The sequence below is a fragment of the Bubalus kerabau genome, chromosome 11, assembly GCF_029407905.1.
Source record: "Bubalus kerabau isolate K-KA32 ecotype Philippines breed swamp buffalo chromosome 11, PCC_UOA_SB_1v2, whole genome shotgun sequence".
Classification (NCBI taxonomy): Eukaryota; Metazoa; Chordata; class Mammalia; order Artiodactyla; family Bovidae; genus Bubalus; species Bubalus kerabau.
In genome coordinates this window covers 47,056,104-47,083,475 of record NC_073634.1, presented here as the reverse complement: position 1 = coordinate 47,083,475, position 27,372 = coordinate 47,056,104, and the positions used below count along the sequence as shown (strand labels likewise).

General features: G+C 43.7%; 1 long non-coding RNA gene across 1 annotated transcript; it reads left to right on the top strand.

Moving 5' to 3' along the window:
* The first annotated feature begins 104 nt into the window (after window positions 1–104).
* Window positions 105–21,362, top strand: LOC129622417 (uncharacterized). The gene is made up of 3 exons (XR_008699974.1): window positions 105–280; window positions 895–937; window positions 20,637–21,362. It is a non-coding gene; the product is annotated as an uncharacterized LOC129622417 (long non-coding RNA).
* Window positions 21,363–27,372: the final 6,010 nt, after the last annotated feature.

The following is a 27,372-nucleotide window of genomic DNA, read 5'->3' as shown; positions in this document are numbered from 1 at the left end:
TGTTTAATTCTCCCACCTCCCTCCCCCACTCAACTCTGGCATCTCTGATTTGTTGATGAGCAGTCAGTGGCAGAAACTGGCTACTTGCCCAAGTTCACGAAGCGAGTTGGCAGCAGAACCTGGCCTTGAACTCCAGCAGCTGGGCCCCCAGGCCGCGCGGCAACCACTAGCTGTGCCACTTCTCTGGGAGCACAGAGGCAGGACTACCACCCAGCAGTGCAGAGTGTGTACAGTCCCTGTGGAGGAAGAGACCCGACAGATCACCAATAAGTACTAGTGGGTGAGACAGACTTGACTTGTACACCTAATACCGTTCCTGCACAGGAATAAGAATACAACTGGACTTTTAGATGTTTGGTTTTCTTCATCTCACCTAGGATAGGATTCATCTGGGCTGGAAAAGGGCATCTCCTTAGCTCAGATGGTGGGGTTGCTCCACTGTGTAGGGTGTGGTCATATTTCTCCTCCGGCCACAGCCTCTACCCAGTTATCTGAGCACTTGAGCTTTACTTGAAGGTTCCCGTCCTTCGTAGTCCTGGGATTCCAGGTGGACCTGGAGGAAAACCAGCAGCTCGGCATTTACTTTCCTTACAGTAAAATTATAATTCACGACTGATGCTAAAGCTGAAACTCCAATACTTTGGCCACCTCATGCGACGAGTTGACTCATTGGAAAAGACCCTGATGCTGGGAGGGATTGGGGACAGGAGGAGAAGGGGACGACAGAGGATGAGATGGTTGGATGGCATCACCGACTCGATGGACGTGAGTTTGAGTGAACTCCGGGAATTGGTGATGGACAGGGAGGCCTGGCGTGCTGCGATTCATGGGGTCACAGAGTCGGACACAACTGAGCGACTGAACTGAATTATGAATTTTGGAATCTCATTTCAGAATATGCAGAAGCTTACCTTTGCTCCACTACAAAGGGTGATGGGTGAGTTAAGAACAGTATTTCAAAAGATATTTGCTCCATTGTTTGCAATTTCTCTTAAAAAACCAACGAGTCACTTGCTACAATTTTGATACCCAATTAATTATGCATGAACTTCAAATGAACAAAAATGCCTAGTTTTATTTACTGTTTTTGTATTTTAAAAAAATGTATGCTCATGGGTAGCTTGAAGCAGATAGGGTGAAAAGTAAAAACTACTAATTTCTCCAACATTTGCATCCCCATCAGAATTCCAGCTAACGCTTCCTTCTATACTTTTGGGTATTTGACTTTTCCTTAATTCAGGCTGGCCTCTCTCCTTGACTTAAAATGCTTTATCCACATTTTACTGGGTTATACCTAATGCAGATACTGAAGAAGCAAAGGAAAGCTGGTGTTGGGCTTCCAGCCTGTGAGCCTCTGTGCGTGCCGGCCTCCAGGGTTTCCACAGCCTCCTGACTACGGCCCACTGCTCTCCGCCCTCACCTTGGGCCACTAGTCGCCAGCGCTAGGCTCCTTCCAAGCCTGGCACTCTTCTCCCAGCTATGCAGGCAGTGGTGTCACTTTCCGGTCGCTGCCTCGTCCCTGCCTCCGTCCCCAGCCCTGACAAGTCTGACAGTTTTCTGCTGCTTGCCTGGGCCTTGTGCGCCCCTAGCTCTTGGAGCTGCGGGTTTCTGGCCACCTATCTGTTCTCAGGTGCACGCCTTCATCTCGCCCATTCATCCTGAACGTGAAGACTGAGGAACGAAGGGCTCTTCTGGACACCTGGTCCCCCACCATCTTTACTTTGCACACAAATTTTGGATCCCTAAGAAGAGGATACAACTTGAGCTCTTCTTTTCTCAGACCTGTGCTGAGCAGCGCTGCAGGAGAGCTGCTAGGTGATGAGCCTTGTGTGTGCCTGCAGTGATGTAGTTCCAAAAAGCCACCCCCTTGATTATCTTCCCCAAGGTTTTACCCAATGCCTGTTCCTTGAAATGTTCCTTCCAGGAGAGGAAACATGTGAAACCATAATGACCACTAGAAAACAGTGCATTCCTCTATGAAAAACCTGGGAGTTCAGTTCAGTTCAGTCGCTTGGTCATGTCTGACTTTGCAACCCCATGGACTGCAGCAAGCCAGGCTTCCCTGTCCATCACCAACCCCCAGACCTTGCTCAAACTCATGTCCATTGAGTCAGTGATGCCATCCAACCATCTCATATTCTGTCGTCCCCTTCTGCCTTCAATCTTTCCCAGAATCAGGGTCTTTTCCAATGTGTTAGTTTTCCCCATAAGGTGGCCAAAGTATTGGAGTGTCAGCTTCAGCATCAGTCCTTCCAATGAATATTCAGGACTGATTTCCTTTAGAATGACTGGTCGGATCTCCTTGCAGTCCAAGGGATTCTCAAGAGTCTTCAACACCACAGTTCAAAAGCATTAATTCTTCAGTTCTTAGCTTTTTTACAGTCCAAGTCTCACACCCATACATGACCACTGGAAAAATCATAGCTTTGGCTATACAGACCTTTGTCAGCAATGTCTCTGCTTTTTAATATTCTGTCTTTTCTTCATAGCTTTTCTTCCAAGGAGCAAGCATCTTTTAATTTCAAGACTGCAGTCACCATCTGCAATGATTTTGGAGCCCCCCAAAATAAAGTCTCTCGCTGTTCCCATTGTTTCCCCATCTATTTGCCATGAAGTGATGGGACTGGATACCATGATCTTAGTTTTTTGAATGTTGAGTTTTTAGTTAGCTTTTTCATTCTCCTCTTTCACTTTCATCAAGAGGCTCTTTAGTTCTTCTCTTTCTGCCATAAGGATGGTGTCATCTGCATATCTGAGGTTACTGATACTACTCCCAGCAAGCTTAATTCCAGTTTGGGTTTCATCCAGCCCAGCATTTCTCATGATGTACTCTGCATTTAAGTTAAATAAGCAGGATGACAATATACAGCCTTGACATATTCCTTTCCCAATTTGGAAACAATCTGTTGTTTCAGGTGCAGTTCTAACTGTTGCTTCTTGACCTGCATACAGATTTCTCAGGAGGCAAGTCTGGTGGTCTGGTATTCCTATCTCTTTCAGAATTTTCCACAGTTCGTTGTGATCTACACAGTCAAAGGCTTTGTTGTAGTCAATAAAGCAGAAGTAGATGCTTTTCTGGAACTCTCTTGCTTTTTTGATGATCCAGCAGATGTTGGCAATTTGATCTCTGGTTCCTCTGCCTTTTCTAAATCCAGCTTGAACATTTGGAAATTCACGGTTCACATATTGTTGAAGCCTGGCTTAGAGAATTTTGACCATGACTTTACTAGCATGTGAGATGAGTGCAATTGTGCAGTAGTTTGAACATTCTTTGGCATTGCCTTTCTTTGGGATTGGAATGAAAACTGACCTTTTCCTGTCCTGTGACCGCTGCTGAGTTTTCAAAATTTACTGACATATTGAGTGCAGCACTTTCACAGCATCATCTTTTAGGATTTGAAATAGCTCAACTGGAATTCCATCACCTCCACCAGCTTTGTTTGTAGTGATGCTTCCTAAGGCCTACTTGACGTTGCATTCCAGGATGTCTGGCTCTAGGTGAGTGATCACACCATCGTGGTTATCTGGGTCATGAAGATCTTTTTTTGTATCATTCTCCTATTTATTCTTGCCAACTCTTCTTAACATCTTCTGTTATGTCCATACCATTTCTGTCCTTTATTGAGCCCATCTTTGCATGCAATGTTCCCTTGGTATCTCTAATTTTCTTAAAAAGATCTCTAGTCTTTCCCATTCTGTTGTTTTCCTCTATTTCTTTGCATTGATCACTGAGGAAAGCTTTCTAATCTCTTCTTGCTATTCTTTGGAACTCTGCATTCAGATGGGTATTTTTCCTTTTCTACTTTGCCTTTAGCTTCTCTTCTTCCCTCAGCTATTTGTAAGGCCTCCTCAGACAACTATTTTGCCTTTTTGCATTTCTTTTTCTTAGGGATGGTCTTGATCACTGCCTCCTATACAATGTCAGGAACCTCTGCCCATAGTTCTTCAGGCACTCTGTCTGTCAGATCTAATCCCTTGAATCTATTTGTCACTTCCACTGTATAATGGTAAGGGATTTGATATAGCTCATACCTGAATGGTCTAGTGGTTTTCCCTACTTTCTTCAATTTAAGTCTGAATTTGGCAATAAGGAGTTCATGATCTGAGCCACAGTCAGCTCCCAGTCTTGTTTTTGCTGATGGTATAGAGCTTCTCAATCAATCAATATAATCAATCTGATTTCAGTATTGACCATCTGGTGATGTCCACATATAGAGTCGTCTCTTGTGTTGTTGGAAGAGGATGTTTGCTATGACCAGTGTGTTCTTTTGGCAAAACTCTGTTAGCCTTTGCCCTGCTTCATTTTGTACTTCAAGACCAAACTTGCCTGTTACTCCAGGTATCTCTTTACTTCCGACTTTTGCATTCCAGTCTCCTATGATGAAAAGTACATCTTTTTTGGTGTTAATTCTAGAAGGTCTTGTAGATCCTCATAGAACCATTCAACTTCAGCTTCTTCAGCATTACTGGTTGGGGCATAGATTTGGATTATTGTGATACTGAATGGTTTGCCTTGGAAATGAACAGAGATCATTCTGTCATCTTTAAGATTGCATCCAAGTACTGCATTTCGGATTCTTTTGTTGACTATGAGGGCTACTCCATTTCTTCTAAGGGAATCTTGCCCACAGTAGTAGATATAATGGTCATCTGAATTAAATTCACCCATTCCAGTCTTTTTTAGTTCACTGATTGCTAAAATGTCGATGTTTACTCTTGCCATCTCCTGTTTAACCACTTCAATTTCCTTGATTCGTGGACCTAACATTCCAGGTTCCTATGCCATATTGTTCTTTACAGCATTGGACTTTACTTTCATCACCAATCACATCCACAACTGGGTGTTGTTTTTGCTTTGGCTCCATCTCTTCATTCTCTCTGGATTTATTTCTCCACTCTTCTGCAGTAGCATAATGGACACCTACCAGCCTGGAGAGATCATCTTTCAGTGTCGTATCTTTTTGCCTTTTCATATTGTTCATGGGGTTCTCAAGGCAAGAATACTGAAGTGGTTTGCCATTCCTTTCTCCAGTGGACCACTTTTTGTCAAAACTCTCCACCATGACCTGTCCGTCTTGGGTGGCCCTACACGGCATGGCTCATAGTTTCATTGAGTTAGACAAGTCTGTGGTCCATGTGATCAGTTTGGTTAGTTTTCTGTGATTATGGTTTTCATTCTGTCTACCCTCTGATAAATAAGAATAAGAGGCTTATGGAAGCTTCCTGATGGGAGAGATTGACTATGGGGGAAACTGGATCTTGTTCTGATGGGCAGGGCCATGCTCAGTAAATCTTTAATCCAATTTTCTCTTGATGGGTGTGGCTGTGTTCCCTTCCTGTTGTTGGCCTGAGGCCAAACTGTTGAACCACATCTCCACTGGAGACTCCTTGACAGTCACAGGCAAATCTAACTCAGTCTCTTGTGAGGACACTGCTCTTTTCTCCTGTCTCCTGGTGTACACAAGGTTTTGTTTGTGCCCTCCAAGAATCTGTTTCCCCAGTCCTGTGGAAGTTCTATAATCAAATCCCACCAGCCCCCAAAATCAAATTCCCTGGGAGTTCTCAGTCTCTTTGCTGGATCCCCAGGCCAGGAAATCTGTTGTGGTTCCTGGAAAAAACTGGAAAACGACCTTTGAAACAAAATCAGTCTCCTAAAAATTCCTTCTTTAGTAAGTTAGGGGTGGGGAGAGAAAAGGACAAGGGAGGGAGGACCCAGAGAACCTGAGGTGGGGTATGGACAGCATAGGGTGCTCACCAGGGCCCCAGGGAGGGACCAGACCATGATCACCTGTGTTGTCATGGGGCTCATTTAATTCTACAGAAATATGATGGTTGCCCTCTGTGCACGGTAGGGCTTGGTGTCCTCTATTAGTCTTCCGGCTCTGGAAGGGAGAGTCAAAGTGTTCAAAGGAGACTGTGGGAGCATGGAAGGGGTCTGAGGCTAAGAGGAAAACACTGCCATGGTTCAGCCTATCATACACAATTGTTTTGTGGTAAGCCTCCCTGGGGATGCTACATGGAGAGTTAGTGAGAGAAGCATGTAGCAGTAGGTTGAGACATCTTGTTCTGATTGGGAGTCGAGGGGGTCACCCACAGATCCTGGAGAGTGTCTTGAGCAGGACGGTAACAGGATGCATTTATGTCTTCAGGAGAGGTACCTAGCAGAATCAGTTGCTTTCCTTAGTCTAACAGCATTCTGGGCTATGATGTATATGTTTAGCCCTCTTGCCCACTGCATACTGAAGCCACCGCAAGCCATCAGGGGTGTTCCTGGAGGTGGGCTCCCGCTACCCATCCCCACCCCCCGCAGTGAGGATAATTGACTCTGGACCACGTGACCCTCTGCACGCACTGGCTTCCCGCGCCCCGTGCTGCCTCTTGCTTGTACCCAGGACTCTTCAGGTGTGGGCAGTGTTGAAATTAAGCCTTTGGCTAATTATGAAGCAGGTGAACAAAACAGAGGAGTATTTAAGGGACATCCTGCTATGGGGTGAGGGGTGAATGTTAAACCAGCACCATGTGCCTTTCATTTGAGGCTAATTCTGCCCCTAGTGCAGGATGTTGAAGAGAGATTCCTAACTCCTAAAGCTTGAGGTCATTTTAATCAGAAAATTCTGTGCCATCTATGCTTCTTGTCATGCTCTGCAACCTAGCTGCAGGTCACTGTCTGTGTTCACTAACCCCAGGACCTGTGTTGAAACAGACGTTTGTCAGCCTAATCTGAGTTTGCTAAATAGACATCAATCGCACATGCAACATCTTAGAATTTAGAATTTTCATCCACTCATGTTGATCTCACCTGCAATTAGTATTGATTTTAGTATTTTAATTAGTAATTTAGTATTTTAAAATACTTAGATATAATTGACTCATGCAAAACACGTTCTTTTCTCCTTTAGTTCTGTTCAGTTCAGTCGTGTCCAACTCTTCGTGACCCCATGAATTGCAGCACTCCAGGCCTCCCTGTCCATCACCAACTCCCAGAGTTCACTCAGACTCACGTCCATCCAGTCAGTGATGCCATCCAGCCATCTCATCCTCTGTCGTCCCCTTCTCCTCTTGCCCCCAATCCCTCCCAGCATCAGTCTTTTCCAATGAGTCAACTCTTTGCATGAGGTGGCCAAAGTACTGGAGTTTCAGCTTTAGCATCATTCCTTCCAAAGAAATCCCAGGGGTGATCTCCTTCAGAATGGACTGGTTGGATCTCCTTGCAGTCCAAGGGACTCTCAAGAGTCTTCTCCAACACCACATTTCAAAAGCATCAATTCTTCGGCGCTCAGCCTTCTTCACAGTCCAACTCTCACATCCATACATGACCACAGGAAAACCCATAGCCTTGACTAGATGGACCTTTGTTGGCAAAGTAATGTCTCTGCTTTTGAATATGCCATCTAGGTTGGTCATAACTTTCCTTCCAAAGAGTAAGCGTCTTTTAATTTCACAGCTGTAGTCACCATCTGCAGTGATTTTGGAGCCCAAAAAAATAAAGTCTGACACTGTTTCCACTGTTTCCCCATCTATTTCCCATGAAGTGATGGGACCAGATGCCATGATCTTCGTTTTCTGAATGTTGAGCTTTAAGCCAACTTTTTCACTCTCCACTTTCACTTTCATCAAGAGGCTTTTGAGTTCCTCTTCATTTTCTGCCATAAGGGTGGTGTCATCTGCATATCTGAGGTTATTGATATTTCTCCCGGCAATCTTGATTCCAGCTTGTGCTTCTTCCAGTCCAGCATTTCTCATGAAGTACTCTGCATATAAGTTAAATAAGCAGGGTGATAATATACAGCCTTGACATACTCCTTTTCCTATTTGGAACCAGTCTGTTGTTCCATGTCCAGTTCTAACTGTTGCTTCTTGACCTGCATATAGGTTTCTCAAGAGGCAGGTCAGGTGGTCTGGTATTCCCATCTTTTTCAGAATTTTCCACAGTTTATTGTGATCCACGCAGTCAAAGGCTTTGGCATAGTCAATAAAGCAGAAATAGATGCTTTTCTGGAACTCTCTTGTTTTTTGATGATCCAGCGGATGTTGGCAATTTGGTCTCTGGTTCCTCTGCCTTTTCTAAAACCAGCTTGAACATCTGGAAGTTCACGGTTCACATATTGCTGAAGCCTGGCTTGGAGAATTTTGAGCATTACTTTACTAGCATGTGAGATGAGTGCAATTGTGTGGTAGTTTGAGCATTCTTTGTCATTGCCTTTCTTTGGGATTGGAATAAAAACTGACTTTTTCCAGTCCTGTGGCCACTGCTGAGTTTTCCAAATGTGCTGGCATATTGAGTGCAGCACTTTCATAGCATCATCTTTCAGGATTTGAAATAGCTCAACTGGAATTCCATCACCTCCACTAGCTTTGTTCATGGTGATGCTTTCTAAGGCCCACTTGACTTCACATTCCAGGATGTCTGGCTCTAGGTGAGTGATCACACCATCGTGATTATCTGGGTCATGAAGATCTTTTTTGTACAGTTCTTCTGTGTATTCTTACCACCTCTTCTTATTATCTTCTGCTTCTGTTAGGTCCATACCATTTCTGTCCTTTATTGAGCCCATCTTTGCATGAAATGTTCCCTTGGTATCTCTAATTTTCTTGAAGAGATGTCTAGTCTTTTCCATTCTGTTGTTTTCCTCTATTTCTTTGCACTGATCACTGAGGAAAGCTTTCTTATCTCTCCTTGCTATTCTTTGGAACTCTGCATTCAGATGCTTATGTCTTTCTTTTTCTCCTTTGCTTTTCGCTTCTCTTCTTTTCACAGCTATTTGTAAGGCCTCCTCAGACAGCCATTTTGCTTTTTTGCATTTCTTTTCCATGGAGATGGTCTTGATCCCTGTCTCCTGTACAATGTCATGAACCTCCATCCATAGTTCATCAGCCACTCTGTCTATAGATCTAGTCCCTTAAATCTAGGGACTTTCTCACTTCCACTGTATAATCATAGGGGATTTGATTTAGGTCATACCCAATGGTCTAGTGGTTTTCCCTGCTTTCTTCAATTTCAGTCTGAATTTGGCAATAAGGAGTTCATGATCTGAGCCACAGTCAGCTCCTGGTCTTGTTTTTGCTGACTGTATAGAGTTTCTCCATCTTTGGCTGCAAAGAATATAATCAGTCTGATTTCGGTGTTGACCATCTGGTGATGTCCATGTATAGAGTCTTCTCTTGTGTTGTTGGAAGAGGGTTTTTCCTATGACCAGTGTGTTCTCTTGGCAAAACTGTATTAGTCTTTGCCCTGCTTCATTCCGTACTCCAAGGCCAAATTTGCCTGTTAGTCCAGGTGTTCCTTGACTTCCTACTTTTGCATTCCAGTCCCCTATAATGAAAAGGACATCTTTTTTGGGTGTTAGTTCTAAAAGGTCTTGTAGATCTTCATAGAACCATTCAACTTCAGCTTCTTCAGCGTTACTGGTTGGGGCATAGGCTTGGATTACTGTGATATTGAATGGTTTGCCTTGGAAACGAACAGAGATCATTCTGTCATTTTTGGGATTGCATCCAAGTACTGCATTTCGGACTCTTTTTTGACCATGATGGCTACTCCATTTCTTCTAAGGGATTCCTGCCCACAGTAGTGGATATAATGGTCATCTGAGTTAAATTCCCCCATTCCAGTCCATTTTAGTTCGCTGATTCCTAGAATGTTGACATTCACTCTTGCCATCTCCTGTTTGACCACTTCCAATTTGCCTTTATTCATGGACCTAACATTCCAGGTTCCTATGCAATATTGCTCTTTACAGCATTGGATCTTGCTTCTATCACCAGTCACATCAACAACTGGGTATTGTTTTTGCTTTGGCTCCATCCTTTCATTCTTTCTGGAGTTATTTCTCCAGTAGCATATTGGGCACTTACCGACCTGGTGAGTTCCTCTTTCTGTATCCTATCATTTTGCCTTTTCATACTGTTCATGGGAAAAAGCATAGGGTGATGTATATCAAATGTAATCTGATCATTCAGTTCATTTCAGTCACTCAGTCATGTCCAACCCTTTGCCACCCCATGAACTGCAGCATGCCAGGCCTCCCTGTCCATCACCAGCCCCCGGAGTCCACCCAAACCCATGTCCACTGAGTGGGTGATGCCATCCAACCATCTCATCCTCTGTCACCCCCTTCTCCTCCTGCCCTCAATCTTTCCCAGCATCAGGGTCTTTTCAAATGAGTCAGCTCTTTGCACCAGGTGGCCAAAATATTGGAGTTACAGCTTCAACATCAGTCCTTTCAATGAACACCCAAGACTGATCTCCTTTGGGATGGACTGGTTGGATCTCCTTGCAATACCAGTAGAGAAAAGGAAAACGAAGTGGGCAAACTTAACTGTGTCTGTGGAGTTTTGTTTCTTTAAAAAAATCTGAATCAAACACAGCAAGATTTTTTTTTCAAACTTTAAACTTTTTATTTTGTATTAAGGTATAACCAGTTAACAATGCTGTGATAGTTTCAGGTGAACAGCAAAAGGACTCAGCCGTACATATACATGTATCCATTCTCCCCCACACTCCTATCCCCCCATCCAGGCTGGCACATAACACTGAGCAGAGTTCCCTGTGCTGTCCAGTAGGTCCTTGTTGGTTATCTATTTTTAATATAGCTGAGTGTAGATAACCTTCCCAAACTCCCTAACTATCCCTTCCCTTCAGCAACCTTAAGTTTATTTTCAAAGTCAAACACAGCAAGATTTAAAATATGATAAAGCCGAGTGATGACTGGACATTTGCTATACTTCTCTGCATGTTTGGAATGTTGTCCAAGGGAGAAAAGAACAAGAAAGACAAGAAAGAAGCAAGAACAAGAAAGAACAAAAAAGGAACAAGAAAGAAAGGTGTTCTTTGGTCTTCTGTATCATGGTACTTCCCTTCTCATTCTTTGAACTCATTCACGATAAGGATCTAAGTGATAAAACATGTCCTTGCACGGAAGAGGCCCCCAGCAGGAGTACCAGCAGGCGGATGGGGAGTGGGCTGGTCTGTGGCAGGTCCCACATCTCCATTCCCACCCTGTCGGAACCTCACATCTCTGCTACTCTCAGCCACACTTCTCAGACTGGCAAATCTGGGAACTTGATGTACACCGGCTTCTACACTGCCGATGGCAGGTTGGGAAGATCAGAGTGAGGTGCGGGCTGCACTGCTCTGTCATTCACAGTCAGGCTGGCCCTGCAGTTTCCCGGGAGCAGATCCCCAGTGTGGTCCTCAGCCTCAGGATGCTAGAGCCGAGTGCAGGCCTCCATCCTGGCATGGATGGGGCTGCAGCAGTGGGGGCCTGGGTCCACTGCTGCGGCAGGAACTTTAAGAACCCAAACTTCTGTGTGGAAGTATAGAAAATACATGCAGAAAGCACACGATTCTATGTATATAATGATGACTTTTAAACAAACTCATCCCAGCTATTTAAAGGGCACCCAGAATGAGACACAGAGCAACACCAGCCCTAGAAAACTGTCTCACACCACCTTCCATCCCTGCCCTCCTCACAAGGGTGACTCGCTCCTGACTCATAATGTCCTAAGTTCGTGTTGACAATGTTGTACATTTTTTAAGGGGAATTATACGCTCTGTACTCCTTGTGTCTGACTGTTTGCTCTATAGCACTTGGAAGATTCATCCATGTTGTTGCAATGAGGTCTGTGTTTATTCTCCTTGCTGTGTGGTTGTGTGACTCTCACAATTTCTCTTTCCTCCATTGACATGGGTGAGTAGTTTTGTTTGGGGCCTCATGGGTCCTGGGGCTGTGAGTGCTTGTCTGGCATCTCTGTGATGTGTGGCCTGCCTTCCCAGTGGATAGATGGGGTGGCTCCAGGATCCTTTGTTAGTGGTTTCTGGGACTTTCCTCAAAGCCTGGCCTGCAGCTGCCTCCTAATACTCATGAGGCCTAGGAACGGCTGAGGGTCCCCCTCTCCTGGTTTCTGTCACTGGCAACTGACCACTAACCATTAAAAATGGGTATTTCCTGTCTTCCCCATTTGGCCACATCAGTTTACACGTGTAAGCCTCCTTCACTTATGTAAGCAATCGTATTCTCATACTTTCTGTTATACTTGTCTTCTTTCCCCCAGAGCTGTCTGCTTTTATTTTGTATGTGCTAATTATTTTGTTGTTTTTAGTTACATGGAATGTATTTTCTTTTTTTCCTTTTTTTAAAAAAAAAAATTGAAGTATAGTTGATTTACAATTTTTATATAGTTTTATTTATTATTTTCCTTATCGGAGTGTAATTGCTTCACAATGTTGTTAGTTCCTGCTAAACAGTGAAGTGAATCAGCTATATGTATGCATGTATCCCCTCCCTCATGGACTGCCCTCCCCCCGCCCTCCCCAAGTCATCACCGAGCACCAGGCTGAGCCCCTGTGGTGTACACGTACAGCAGCTTCCCAGTGACTATTTTACACGTGGTATTGTATGTATGTCAGTGCTACTCTCCCAGTTCGCCCCACCCTATCCTTCCGCTACTGTGTCCACATGTCCTTTCTCTATGTCACTGTCTCTATCCCTGCCTTGCAAATAGGTTCTCTGTACCGTTTTCTAGATTTCCACATATATGCATTCAGTGCAATTCAGTCGCTCAGTCGTGTCCGACTCTTTGCAACCCCATGAATCGCAGAACACCAGGCCTCCCTATCTCTCGCCAACTCCCGGAGTTCACCCAGACTCATGTCCATCGAGTCAGTGATGCCATCCAGCCATCTCATCCTCTGTCATCCCCTTCTCCTCCTGCCCCCAATCCCTCCCAGCATCAGAGTCTTTTCCAATGAGTCAACTCTTCGCATGAGGTGGCCAAAGTACTGGAGTTTCAGCTTTAACATCATTCCTTCCAAAGAGATCCGAGGGATGATCTCCTTCAGAATGGACTGGTTGGATCTCCTTGCAGTCCAAGGGACTCTCAAGAGTCTTCTCCAACACCACATTTCAAAAGCATCAATTCTTCGGTGCTCAGCCTTCTTCACAGTCCAACTCTCACATCCATACATGACCACAGGAAAAACCATAGCCTTGACTAGATGAACCTTTGTTGGCAAAGTAATGTCTCTGCTTTTGAATATGCTATCTAGGTTGGTCATAACTTTCCTTCCAAGGAGTAAGTGTCTTTTAATTTCATGGCTGCAGTCACCATCTGTAGTGATTTTGGAGCCCCAAAAAATAAAGTCTGACATTGATTCCACTGTTTCTCCATCTATTTGCCATGAAGTGATGGGACCAGATGCCATAATCTTCGTTTTCTGAATGTTGAGCTTTAAGCCAACTTTTTCACTCTCCACTTTCACTTTCATCAAGAGGTTTTTGAGTTCCTCTTCACTTTCTACCATAAGGGTGGTGTCATCTGCATATCTGAGGTTATTGATATTTCTCCCGGCAATCTTGATTCCAGCTTGTGCTTCTTCCAGTCCAGCGTTTCTCATAATGTACTCTGTATATAAGTTAAATAAGTAAGGTGACAATATACAGCCTTGACGTACTCCTTTTCCTATTTGGAACCAGTCTGTTGTTCCATGTCCAGTTCTAACTGTTGCTTCCTGACCTGCATACAAATTTTTCAAGAGGCAGGTCAGGTGGTCTGGTATACCCATCTTTTTCAGAATTTTCCACAGTTTATTGTGATCCGCACAGTCAAAGGCTTTGGCATAGTCAATAAAGCAGAAATAGATGTTTTTCTGGAACTCTCTTGCTTTTTCCATGATCCAGCAGATGTTGGCAATTTGATCTCTGGTTCCTCTGCCTTTTCTAAAACCAGCTTGAACATCAGGAAGTTCACGGTTCACATATTGCTGAAGCCTGGCTTGGAGAATTTTGAGCATTACTTTACTAGCGTGTGAGATGAGTGCAATTGTGCGGTAGTTTGAGCATTCTTTGGCATTGCCTTTCTTTGGGACTGGAATGAAAACTGACCTTTTCCAGTCCTGTGGCCACTGCTGAGTTTTCCAAATGTGCTGGCATATTGAGTGCAGCACTTTCACAGCATCATCTTTCAGGATTTGTGCATTAATACATAATATTTCTTTTTCTCTTTCTTACTTCACTCTATGAAGACAGACTATGTATGACAGACTCTAGGTCCACCCACATAACTGCAAATAACCCAATTTCATTCCTTTTATAGCTGAGTAATATTCCATTGTATATATGTACCACATCTCTATCTATTTATCTGTTGATGGAAGTTTAGGTTGCTTCCATGTCCTAGCTATTGTAAAAAGTGCTATAACAACCCCTGGGGTACATGTGTCTTTTTGAATTATGATTTTCTTAGGATATATGCCAAGGAGTAGAATTGTAAGCTCATCATCAGTTCAGTTCAGTCGCTCAGTTGTGTCTGACTCTTTGTGACCCTGTAGACTGCAGCACACCAGGCTTCCCTGTCCATCACCAACTCCCAGAGCTTGCTCAAACTCATGTCCATCAAGTCAGTGATGCCATCCAACCATCTCATCCATCCTGTGTCGTCCTCTTCTTCTGCCTTCAATCTTTCCCAGCATCAGGGTCTTTTCCAGTAAGTCAGTTCTTCTCATCAGGTGGCCAAGGTGTTAGAGTTTCAGCTTCCGCACTGGTCCTTCCAATGAATATTCAGGATTTATTTCCTTTAGGATTGACTGGTTTGATCTCCTTGCAGTCCAAGGTCATATGCAAGGTCATATGATAGTTCTATTTTTAGCTTCTTAAGGAACCTCCGCACTGCTCTCCATAGTGGCTCTATCAGTGTACATTCCCACCAACAGTGTAGGAGGATTACCCTTTTTCCACACCCTCTCTGGCATTTATTGTTGTAAATTTTTTGATGATGGTCATTCTGACTGCTGTGAGGTGATACCTCACTGTAGTTTTGATTTGCGTGTCTCTAATAATGAGCTATGTTGAGCATCTTTTCACGTGTTTGTTGGCCATATGTATGTCTTCTTTGGAGGAATGTCTGTTTAGGTCTTCTGCCTACATTTTGATTGGGTTGTTTGTTTTTTTTTGATATTGAGCTGCTTGAGCAGCTTATATATTTTGCAACCTAATTCTTTGTCAGTTGCTTCATTTGCAAATATTTTCTCCCATTCTGAGGGTTGTCTTTTCATTTTGTTTATGGTCTCCTTTGCTGTGTAAGAGCTTTTAAATTTAATTAGGTTCCATTTGTTTATTTTTGTTTTTATTTTTGTTACTCTAGGAGTTGGGTCAAAAAGGATCGTGCTGCGATTTATGTCAGAGAGTGTTCTGCCTATGTTTTCCTTTAAGGGTTTTTCTGGCCTTACATTTAGATCTTTAATCCATTTTGAGTTTATTTTTGTGTGTGGTATTAGGAAGTGTTTTGGCTGCACTGAGAGGCATATGAGATCTTAATTCCCTGACTAGGGATCAAACCCATGCCCCTGCATTGGAAGCCCAGAATCCCAACCACTGGACCACCAGGGATGTCCCCCTGATTTACAATGTTGTGCCAATCTTTGCTGTACAGCAAAATCTGTCTGCTTGTTTTATATCTTTTTCCATCTCAAGCATTTCATCAAAATTGAGATATATGGGATCTTTAGTTGTAGCATATGGGATCTTGTTTTCTGACCAAGTATCAAACCCTGGTCCCTTACCTTGGGAGTGTAGTGTCTTAGCCACTAAACTACCAGGGAAGTTGCAATAATTTATTTTAAAACCTCAGTCCCATTTGGTGGGACTGCAGTCTCCAATGCAATCTCTGTGACATTCTTTGTTCAATGATTTGGTGGCTGGATTTTATTTCTCAAGAAGATGAGATCATTTCCAGCTGGAGGGCCAAGGAGGACAGGTGGAGTGACAGCTAAGAATAGAAAAAGACAGAAATTTTCTGAAATTAAACACCTGAAATACCCATACTGAAAATACCCTGAGAGTGCTGGTTCTCTGAAAGTGGTGTGAACTGTTGGATCATGGTGGTCATAGGACTACAGGTACTGTCTCGTCCAGTTCTTGGAGTCACACTTGAAACAGCAGAGACAAAGGACAGTCATGCTGCAGCAGAGCTAAGACGTGCAGAGTCTCAATGCCTCCACTTAGACTGTTTTCCATGGTTTGGATGAATTACACTTTCTTATAATGGAATACTTTTTAAAAAGTCATGTGTAGTCCCAAATCTTCTTAGAAAGTGAGCTAAGTATATAGATATCAGTTCATAAGTTTAATGACAACATCTCTTAATTTTCCCAAATCCTTAATTTGGGAAACTCTAGATTTATGTTGATTTTTGTTTGACTATCAAGTGCTCAGGAGAGAAGCTACAAGTTTATTAAGGCATCTCTGATCACTTTTGCATAATAAAAACTCTTTCTGATCTTTGTCCTGAGTTCCTGGCATTAACGTCTAAAATCCCTTGTAATTTCCTGAGTGACAGAATGTCTTTGTTATACTAATGGAGTGACCCTGGTGGGTCGCTGGAGAGGCTCAGGATGGGAGCTTATCACCAGAAAGAACAATTCTGTGATTAAGGGGTTGGGACCTTGAAATCCATGACCACTGGGGAGGGGGTTGGGGCTGGAGATTGGGTTTAGTCATGTGACCAGTGGTTTCCTCAACCATGCCCACGTAATGAAAGCCCAGTAAGAGTTCTGGATGGACACCTAGGCTTCCCGTTTGGTGAGCAGGAAGGGGAGAAGGCACAAACCCTGCATGTAGGAACCTCCACCCCCCATCTTGCCCACCTGTGTCCTTTAACATAAACCCACTGTCTCAAGTCCCATGCTTTCCTGAGCTCTGTTAGCTGTTCCAATGTATTAACAAACAAAGGGGGTCATGAGAACACCACCTGTGTGGAGTCTGGGGACCCTGTCTGCAGTGGGCAGCCTGTGGAGGAGCCCATCTTGACTGGGGGGCCGCTTGAACCCTGATGACTGGTGCTGGAGCAGGCCAGCAACCAGGTCGGGGGAAGCATGCCATGTTCTCTCTTTAATACTTGATGTCCCAGATGAAGTACATAGTTACCATTTTGGAAATTTTCCTTTCAAATTCTTTTGGCTCCAAAATCTTAATAAGTTGCCATAAACTTACTGTTTTTCCCTTTTATTGTGCTCATGCTCGATAGAAGCTCATTTAGCGGAATCATGTCAGACAAGGTCCTGGCTGGAGACAGAAGGCATTTCAGCTAAATTTTTTTGAAAGACTTTTGAATGAAGGAAGAATTTTTAAAAGAATAGACAGGAGTGAGGGAACGCACATGGAAGGAAGAGGTGCCCAGGGAAGCTGTCCTCACCCCAGGGCCTGTGGAAAAAGCTGTCCCCCTAGAAGGATGCCATCACTGTGGAAGGAGCTGTCCTCTTGGAAGGATAATCATTGCCCTCCACCCTGCTCTCCCTCCTCCAGTGATTCTCAGGGTGGGGAGAGCCAGAGGCAAGGTTAAAAAGGAAACCTGACTGGAGAATGAATCTGGGGGCAAAGGGATGATCTCTGATAGCACAGAGAATGGGCGGGGGTCACAGCCTGAGAGACAGCCCTCACAGGCTGGTCAGTTTCAGAGTCAGTGGATATGTGCTCCTCCTGAGAGTTGGTTCTATTTAATTATCTTTAAAATCCAGTTTGTGCAGCAGCCAATACCATGTGAATACCATTGTGTAAGACAGATGTGGATTAACTGCTGGTTTTGGTTGCAGTTTGTCATCCCTTCCGGGAAGCTTTTGAAGAATTGGCTACATTATCTGTTGCATGTTCCCTGTTGCATTTCCCCCGTGATATTGTTATTTCGTTTTTCTACCTGCCCTTTTCCCTACTACATGGTGAACTTTTTCGGGGTATGGATTTTCTCACATTCCTTCCTGAATAGTCAGCACAAAAATGTGAGCAGGTAACAAGAGACTATAAGTTCAACAAGCTTATTTGAAAAATACTGAGATAAAATTTTCATAGATAAAATGTATAATAATTGAAATTTAAAACAACAAAAAAATAAACTTAAGGGACAGCCTACACCAGATTGGACATCTCAGAAAAGGGAAAAAAAATCAACTGGAAGACAAATTAAAGTAACTTTTCTAGAATATAGTTCGTGGAGATTTTATATTAATGTAAAAAAAAAGTTAAGACTCTTAAAAGACAGAATGACATCAAAGATACATGCATGTAGGATTTTAGAAGCAGAAAATATGGTGAAAAGAAGCAGCAGCAGTATTTAAAGAGATAATGGTTGGGAATTTTCCCCAGCTGATGAAGAACACCAATCATTGACCAGGAAGTCTAGCAAACCATGAAAACCCAGGCCTAGAGACATGATAAAGCTGACAAATATGAAACAAAGAGAAGCCACGAAAACAAACCAGAGAGAAAAGACAGATTATCTGCAGAATATGGATGATCAGGCTGAGAGCTAATCTCTTGATAGCAGCAGTGAGAACCAAAAGGTTGGGAGTGGGGGAGGGCACAGTTATTTGCAAATAATATAAAGTCATGGGCTTCCTTGGTGGCTCAGATGGTAAAGAATCTGCCTGCAATGCTGGAGACCTGGGTTTGATCCCTGTGTTGGGAAGATCCCCTGGAGAAGGGCGTGGCAACCCACTCCAGTATTCTCATCTGGAGAATTCCCATGGACCGAGGAACCTAGCTGCAGTCCATTGGATCACAAAGAGTCAGACATAACTAAGTGACTAAGCACAGTATAAAGTCACAACCATAAATGAGTATCCATGAAGAGATAAAAAAATTATGTTGATGTAAATAAAATTAATCAGTCAATTTAGGAAAGAAATGGAAAATTTTAGTTGAGCCAAATTTGAGTATTATAACCTAGGAAGGATATCTCAGAAAGCTGTGAGAACTTAGAAGTCAAGTGTCTGAGACAGGACGGTGCATCAAATGACATTGTTTATTGTTGTATTTTGTTTTACTTTATTTTATATTTTATTTTGCCAACCAGGAATTGAACCTGGGCCCCTACAATAAAAGCAGAGTCCTAACCATTGGATAGTCAGGGAACTCCCTTCAAATGATGTATTATTGACAGTTTACATAATTCATGTTATTTACATAATCCAGATCTAAGGGCAGTCATGGTGGGTCATGTGACTGCTTACAAACTCAAGGAGGAATGTTATCTTTCAAGGAGTTGTCTTGTTTATTCGGGGAGAACATTGCTGTTTATGATTGAGCAGGTATTTGCCCATGGGGAAGTTTGGTGATGTATAAATACAGTGAAAAAGCTGGTTTAAAACTCAACATTCAAAAATCTAAGATCATGGTGTCTGGTCTCATCATTTCATGCCAAATAGATAGGGGAAAATTGGAAACACAGTGATAGATTTTATTTTCTTGGGCTTCAAAATCACTGCAGATGGGGACTGCAGCCATGAATTTAAAAGATGCTTGCTCCTTGGAAGGAAAGCTATGACAAACCTAGACAGCATATTAAAAAGCAGAGACATCACTTTGCTGACAAAGTCCAAGTAGTCAAAGCTATAGTTTTTCCAATAGTCATGTATGGATACGAGAGTTAGATGCCAAAGAATTAATGCTTTTGAATTGTGGTGCTGGATTAGACTCTTGAGGGTCCTTTGAACTGCAAGGAGATCAAACCACTTAACTCTAAAGAAAATCAACCCTGAATATTCATTGGAAGGACTGATGCTGAAGCTGAAGCTCCAATATGTTGGCCACCTGCTGTGAAGCGCCAGCTCACTGGAAAAGATGCTGGGGAAAATTGAGGGCAGAAGGAGAAGGGGATAACAGAGGATGAGATGTTGGGTGGCATCACTGACTCAACAGACATGAGTTTGAGCAAACTCCGGAAGATAGTGAAGGACAAGGAGTCTGCAGTCCATGAGGTCCATGCTGCAGTCCGTGCTGCAGTCCATGAGGTCACAAAGAGTCGAACACAACTGAGCAACTGAACAATAACAAAATATGTTTGCTTTCTCTGTCATCTACCAGTGACTGCTCATAGACATGGGCTATGTGTGTGCCTGTGTGCTTGGTCACTCAGTCGTGTCCAGCTCTTTGCAACCCTGTGGACTGTAACCCGCCAGGCTCCTCTTTTGGCAAGAATACTGGAGTAGGTTGCCATTTCCTTCTCCAGGGGATCTTCCTGACCCAGGGATCGAACCCGAATCTCCGTATTTAGCTGGCAGATTCTCTACCACTGAGCCACCTGGGAAGCCCTACACAGGCTATGGCAGAAGCCTAAATGTTATCACCATTTTACGGAGAATCCTGAAACTGGTGGGTCTTTAACCTTACATCTTTTATAAATTTCAAAAAGAACAGTTTTTGCATATTTGAGGTCTAGTTTTTTATGCAACTTCATTGTTCATCAGAAGTGAGATAACTACTGGACATACCATATTTTAATCATTTATTTTTCAGCAATCTAACCTTGTCAAGAGATGGGTGAGGCCATTTCACCCACTGTGGACCACTGGAGCCACAGAGCACATTGAGAGGGAGCCATGTCTAGACTGGACTGTCTGACCCTGTCTAAGCTGAGCAAGAAACAGAGATGGGAGTGGTGGAGGATGGGGAACAGAGCAGAAATGAAAAAGACAGGTGGTTCTGGGTGCTAACTAGAGGTCATGCCCTTTACTGGTGCTAAGTTGTAAACGTGCACTCTCCACTTTTCCTGTGATTAGAAAGTGATAGGTAAATCAAAATCATAACTACAGTTATTATGAATCTAATGATAGTTTAGAATTCTTATGGTTTTTTATTTCACAGAGAAAGGCATACCAAGATACAACTTTTCTGTTAGCAGTTGTTCGTCAACATAGTATGGCTCCTGATTTGATGCACTAGAAAAACACATTACTTCTATGAAATCTCTGCCGAAAGTGTATGACCCGATTGAAGTTATCAGGAAGAATCTGACAAACCCAAATGAGGGGACTTTCTGCGATATACTGATGTATAGTCTTCAGAACTGTCAAGATCGTCAAAGACAAAGACTGAGAGCCGTTCCAGATTAAAGGAGACTTCAGAAATACGACAGCTGGCAAATGCAGCACGTGAGCCAGGCTTTTCTTTTACTACAAAGGACAATATTGAGCTAAATGGCCAAACCTGAATAAGGTCTGTAGGTTATGATGGTGTTGTGTGATGCTGATTTCCTGGGTTTGATCTTTGTTCCGTGATTATGGAGTGGACTGACCTTGCTTCTGGGAAGTACTATTCAGACTGAAGAGCATCACGTTGGCAACTTACGCTCAAATGATTCAGGAAGAGCAAGAGACAGAGGAAGTCCGGGTAGATGTGGCAAAATGTTAACATTTGAAGGAGGACAGAAGATAAATGGAAATTCTTTGTGTTCTTATTGTAACTTAAAGTTTTAAACAAAGGTAGCAGAATAAAACGGTTATTAAGGATTAAAATGAAGCACTTCAAATGTTGGTAGCACTCACTAGCAGGAGGTTAAGTCTGTTTTAAGGGGAAGACACTGGGTTGCTCTCTGAAATCATGAGATTTAATTTTTCCTGAAACATTCTTTTTTTATGCCCTATAAAAGCAAACTCAGGGGATTTCCCTGGCAGTCCAATGGTTAAGAATCCACCTTCCAATGCAGGAAATGTAGGTTCAATCCCTGGTCATGGAACTAAGATCCCACATTTCGCTGGGCAACTAAGCCGTCTACCACAGAGAAGATGCCGCATGCTGTGACCAAGACCTGACACAGCCAAGTAAATAAATATTAAATAAAAAAGCAAACTCAAGTTCCAAATTCCTCCCCAGGTGTGCATGTCGTGTGTTTGGACTGTGTCATTGTTTTTTCTGAAGCTGCTTTTGAAGGCACCTCCAGATTGGGGCTGAGCCGCCTGCCACAGTGACCGAGACAGGACTGAGGCTCCTGTGCAACTGCTTCCATTGACTCGTTTAAAAATCAGTCCAGTTAGGGACTTCCCTGGTGGGCCAGTGATTAACACTTCATCCTTCCCATGCAAGGGACATGGGTTCACTCCCTAGTTGGAGAACCTTAATTCTCCCACATGCTGCAAGATGCATGGCCATAAAAAAAATAAAAGTCGGTTCAGTTAGACTCAGATTTCACAAATGGGCTAAATCAAATCAGTTCCCGAGTCCCTGTGTAGTAGGTTTGCACACTAATTAAAAAAAAAAATGTTTTAATGGAATCTCAGCCACAGGGCTTCCTTTATTTCTCCTTTAGTTTCTTTTGAAAATCTTTTTAAAGTTGACTTTTGAACTGAAATATATTTGACATATAGCATTGTATAAACTTAAGGTGTACACCATGTTACTCTGATACATTTATACATGTAGGAATAATTAGCACCTCTCTCACATCGCATGATTATCTTCCCTTTTAGTAGTAGCGTCACGGGATCCCTTTCCCAAAGCATTGCTTGCTGCAGTCCATGGAATGGCTTTCAGTAGTAGTAGGTGAATCTAGGAATCAGTAAGTTCTTAGCAGGGCTTCCCAGGTGGTGCTAGTGGTATAGAACCTGACTTCCAGTCCAGGAGACATAAGAGATGCGGTTTGATCTCTGAGTCATGAAGATCCCCTGGAGGAGGGCAGGGCAACCCATTCCGGTATTTTTGCCTGGAAAATCCCCATGGACAGAGGAGCCTGGTGAGCTACAGTCCATAGGGTTGCACAGAGTTGGACACAACTGAAGCGACTTAGCACATGTTCTTAGCAAGACTAATGATTATAATACACTACTGCTATCTTTTAGATTCTTTTAATGGCTCATTTATGAGCACTTGGTCTCAACTATTAGGACTAGTTCTAGCAGTTCTATGAAGAAGGAAATGGCAACCCACTCCAGTATTGTTGCCTAGAGAACCCTGTGGACAGAAGAGCCTGGTGGGCTGCTGTCCATAGGGTCGAATGGAGATGGACACAACTGAAGCAACTTAGCATGCATGCATGTGTTGGAGAGGGAAATGGCAACTCACTCCAGTATTCTTGCCTCGAAAATCCCAGGGACAGAGGAGCCTGGTGGGCTGCTGTCTATGGGGTCGCACAGAATTGGACACAACTGCAGCGACTTAACAGCAGCAGCAGCAGCAGCAGCTAGCAGTTCTAAACACTAAACTTTTAAAAAATCTCTAAAACTGTTGAGAATGAGTTCAGATGCCTAGGAAGTTGTACTGTTGAGATGATTTTCTTTTAAGATTCCCTGTTTCTTTTGCCAACCCTCTGAGATGATGTTTCTTGAAATAAATAGAGATTGGAGACTTCTTCTGTTTTCCTGGAGCTGTGGCCATGTCCCAAACAGAGCCTGCAGCCAGCAGCTGATGTCCTGGCCAAACCCCTTCCCAGTACACAGGGAGTGATCCAGGAGAGTGTCCCTGGGTTTTCTCTCCAATATCCTTGGAAAGAAGGAGCTTGTTGCCTAATGCTTAGGACGCTTTTGTTGTTGTAGAGACCTCTCATGTCAGTGTGGTTTCATCTGAAGCATCTCTTCCTTTGCAGAGATTCATGCAGTTTTGAAAAATAACTATTTTAATTTATTTGGCTGCACCGAGTCTTATTTACATCACGTGGAATCTTTAGTTTCCGCATGAGAATTCTTAATTGAGGCATGTGGGATCTAGTTTCCTGACCAGTGCTCGGCTCAAACCCAGGACCCCTGCTTTGGGAGCTCAGGGGTCTTAACCACTGGGCCACCAGGGAAGTCCCCATTCAGGCTATTTTCAAGTTCAAGACTTTGTTATCTACCTTCTGAACTGAAAGAGTATTAGTCCTCCGTGATGGATTTAGGCATTAGGCCAGGTCTACACTAAGAAAATAAACAGATGTTCTGCTAGGGTCTTGGGGAAACAGTGATCTGACTCGGAGCCATGTGAGAAAACCATTGCGATCTAGAGGTTCTCATCTGCCTTTTACAGAAATTTGTTGGTGTTTTCTGTTAATAACAGGGTGAGATTAAGAGGGAAACAGAACACAAGGAACTTCCTGCTCTTAAAGGGCTGGGAATCTTCTATTTTTCCTGCCTTCTGGTTTTTTTTTTTTTTTTTTCCCCTGAAAGAGAACATTAAGCATTGTGGAGGGATCACAGAATACTTAGGAATTGCATGATTCCTTGTGTTTTCAAAGCCCAGATCTCCTTTGATATTTAATTTCTCCTCACAACAGCTCTGAATACTCGCAATAGCTCTGAACAGTGTGCATGTCTTACAGGGTCACTTTTCTAAAAGCAGGTAAACTCCAGCCAGTGTGGAGCTGGTTGTTCCTGTGGCCCCGGCAGGGCCCGTCTGCGAGGTCCGTCCCCACCCCAGCTCCTGTGCCGGCTTCCGCTGCCCTTTTTAGGTGGGAGCTTCAGATGCTGGGCTCTGTTTCCATCCCGTGTGGCTGCTGTTTACTGAACAGTCATTCCAGGTTCTCTAGCCTGAAGACTGGAGCCTCTGTTTTCCTCAGTCTGTCCCAGGTGTGGCAGGAGGGCTGATTCAGACAGTGGAGTGAATGTCCACGCCTGCCTGGCTCCTGCCTCCAAAGTGACCTGACGATCTCCTGATGCCCAGGGGTGGGACTTTTGTTTATATGGGATTTACCAGAGGCTGGAAATTGTAAATCTTGTAGAATTACCTTAAAAATAAGATGTGGAAGAAAGGAAATGCTCTAAATGCCCAAGGGGTGTAGAACTGGAAAAAAATGGCTCCAAACCTGGGTTTGGCTGGGTATACCCCCAAGAGAATTGAAAGCAGGGACTTGCTTTCAATATTTGTGGTCACGTGTTTAAAGCAGCATTGTTCACAACAGTCAAAAAATGGAACCAACCCAAGTGGATGATGGATAAACAAGATGTGGTCTGTACATACAGCAGAATATTATTCAGCCTAAAAGGGAATGAAAATCTGACCCAGGCTACAGCATGGATTTATCTTGAAGACATTGTGCTAAGTGAAATGAGCCAGACACAGAAGGGCAAATACCGTTTGATTCTACTCCTCAGAGTCACAGAGACAGAAAGTAGATGGTGGGGGCCAGGGGCTGGTGGAGGGGCAGGGGAAGCCAATGTTTAATGGAGATAGACTTTCAGTTTTTGCAAGATGAAAAGTTTTGCTGGTGATAGTTGCTCACCAGTGAAACATACTTAATGCTGCTGAAGCGTTCACCTGCTGCTGCTGCTGTCGCTTCAGTCGTGTCTGACTCTGTGCGACCCCATAGACGGCAGCCCACCAGGCTCCCCCGTCCCTGGGATTCTCCAGGCAAGAATACTGGAGTGGGTTGCCATTTCCTTCTCCAATGCATGAAAGTGAAAAGTGAAAGTGAAATCACTCAGTCGTGTCCCACTCTTTGCGACCCCATGGACTGCAGCCCACCAGGCTCCTCCCTGCACGGGATTTTCCAGGCAAGAGTACTGGAGTGGGTTGCCATTGCCTTCTCCGAAGCGTTCACCTAAGAATGGATAAAACGATAAATTCTGTGTTATATATATTTGCCACACTAAAAAAATACGGACGGGGGAACAAAGGGGCAGCAGTCACATAAACGACAAAGTCAGCCTTTCTGTTTCTCAAATGACCTTTCTTTCTCTTCCTTTGGCTATTTGAAATACATTTAAAAAAGGAATTAGGATTAATAAAAGATGGCTCAGATGGTAAAGAATCTGCCTGCAATGTGGGAGACCTGGGTTCAATCCCTGGGTTGGGAAGATCCCCTGGAAATGGGAACGGCTACCCACTCCAGTATTCTTGCCTGAAGAATTCCATGGACAGAGGAGCCTGGTAGGCTACAGCCCACGGTGTCGTAAAGAGTTGGACACAACTGAGCGACTTTCACCTTCACTTCTTTTCAGTGGCCACTTAATGAGTGATTCAGGGTATTTCAGCCAGATTTTCTGGCTGTATTTCAGCTATTTCTTGGCAGCTGAACATTTGGGGGCAAGCAGGGGTGAAGCAAGAAATAAAAGCCCCTTGCATGTGCATTGAATAACACTTCACTTGGATTCCAGGGGCAATCTGCTAATGTTACTGGTTAGGTCATAATGTTGCAGGGAGGAAGCTGATTCTGACTCCATGTTGGAAACTGTTACTTTGACTTGCTTTTGGTTGCTTCTGTTATTATACTTAATGGCTTGCCTCAGAGGACCCTGCCCCTCTGCTTAACTGTAACCTAAAGTACCTTTGTTCAGCTCATGGAGAGATAGATTTTTCCCTGCCCACCTGTGACTAGAAGAGATTAACACAAACCTTCCAAAGGCTGGCTGTTCCTTTGGAGATGTTTTTGCGAGACTGAAGACCCTTTCACTTTATGTCCCCACTGCCTCTCCCTCTATTCTGCCTTTTGACTTTAGTTCCTCATTGCTTCTCTCTCTCTGACTCTACAAAAAAGCTTGGCATCCAGACCCTGACAAAAATGGGTATTTTGAGACACTAGCCTGCTGTCTTCTCAGTCAGCTGGCTTTCCAAATACAGTCATTTTCCTTGCCTCCACACCTTGTCTCTTGGATTCTTTGGCCAGCCATGCAGCGAGCGGAGCATGCTTGGACTCAGTAGCGGTAAGGCGCGTATTCCTACGTTAGGTGTCCCAGAGGCTGGCCTCAGGTAGTTTCCTTTCTTCTGGGAAGACTGTCTCAACTTCTTTCCTTACTTCTTCTAACTCTGTTCTCAGGTAATTATCATCTTTTCTCTTTCAAAGCTCTACCTTTAGCATCCAATTGAGGAATTACAGCCATTTAACCACATTTATCAATCATGTGCTGTGGATCATAGTGCCAAGTCTTCTGTGTATCAGTAAATATAAAATGAGACTTTTGGTCTCAGGGACTTAGAACCCAGGTAAGGAGGACAGTCTTAGGCACACAGAAAGGTAACTGACAGCATTGGTGCTGAAGCCAGTCTGTGTATAGAGCAGGAATCCTGTGCCTGGAGGGTGACATAAAAGCTGGTCCCAGCAACAGGATAGCAGGGTGAGTCTCATTTGGGAGACAAAATAAGCAAAAACTGTTGTCTACCCAGAAGTAGAAGATAAGATGCATGCTAAGTTGCCTCAATTGTGTCCATCTCTTTGCGACCCCATGGACTGTGGTCCGCCAGGCCCCTCTGTCCATGGGATTCTCCAGGCAAGAATATTGGAGTGGGTTGCCATACCCTTAGGAGATGGGAACTGTTGACAAAAGATGGTGGATCTCAAGAACTAAGACGTCAGCTTGTGGGAAATGGTTGGCTCTGGGTGGTTTTTGTGTTGTTAAGGTTCATTTCGGAAAATGTCACAAAAGGGAAAAGTATATGAGCCCCGATGTTCCACAAATCAGCTGTCCCTCTGCACAGGGAATGCAAATCATAGGCTGTAGTTTTATTTTATTTTACTATTATTGTTTTTTAAAATATTTATTTGGCTGCACCAGGTTTTAGTTGTGGCATGTGGAATCTTTAGTTCAGGCATGTGGGATCTAAATCCTCCACCAAGGGTGGAGCCCGGGCTCCTGCATTGGGAGCGTGGAGCCTTAGCCACTGGGCCACAGGGAGATCCCATGTAGTTTGATTTTAGATC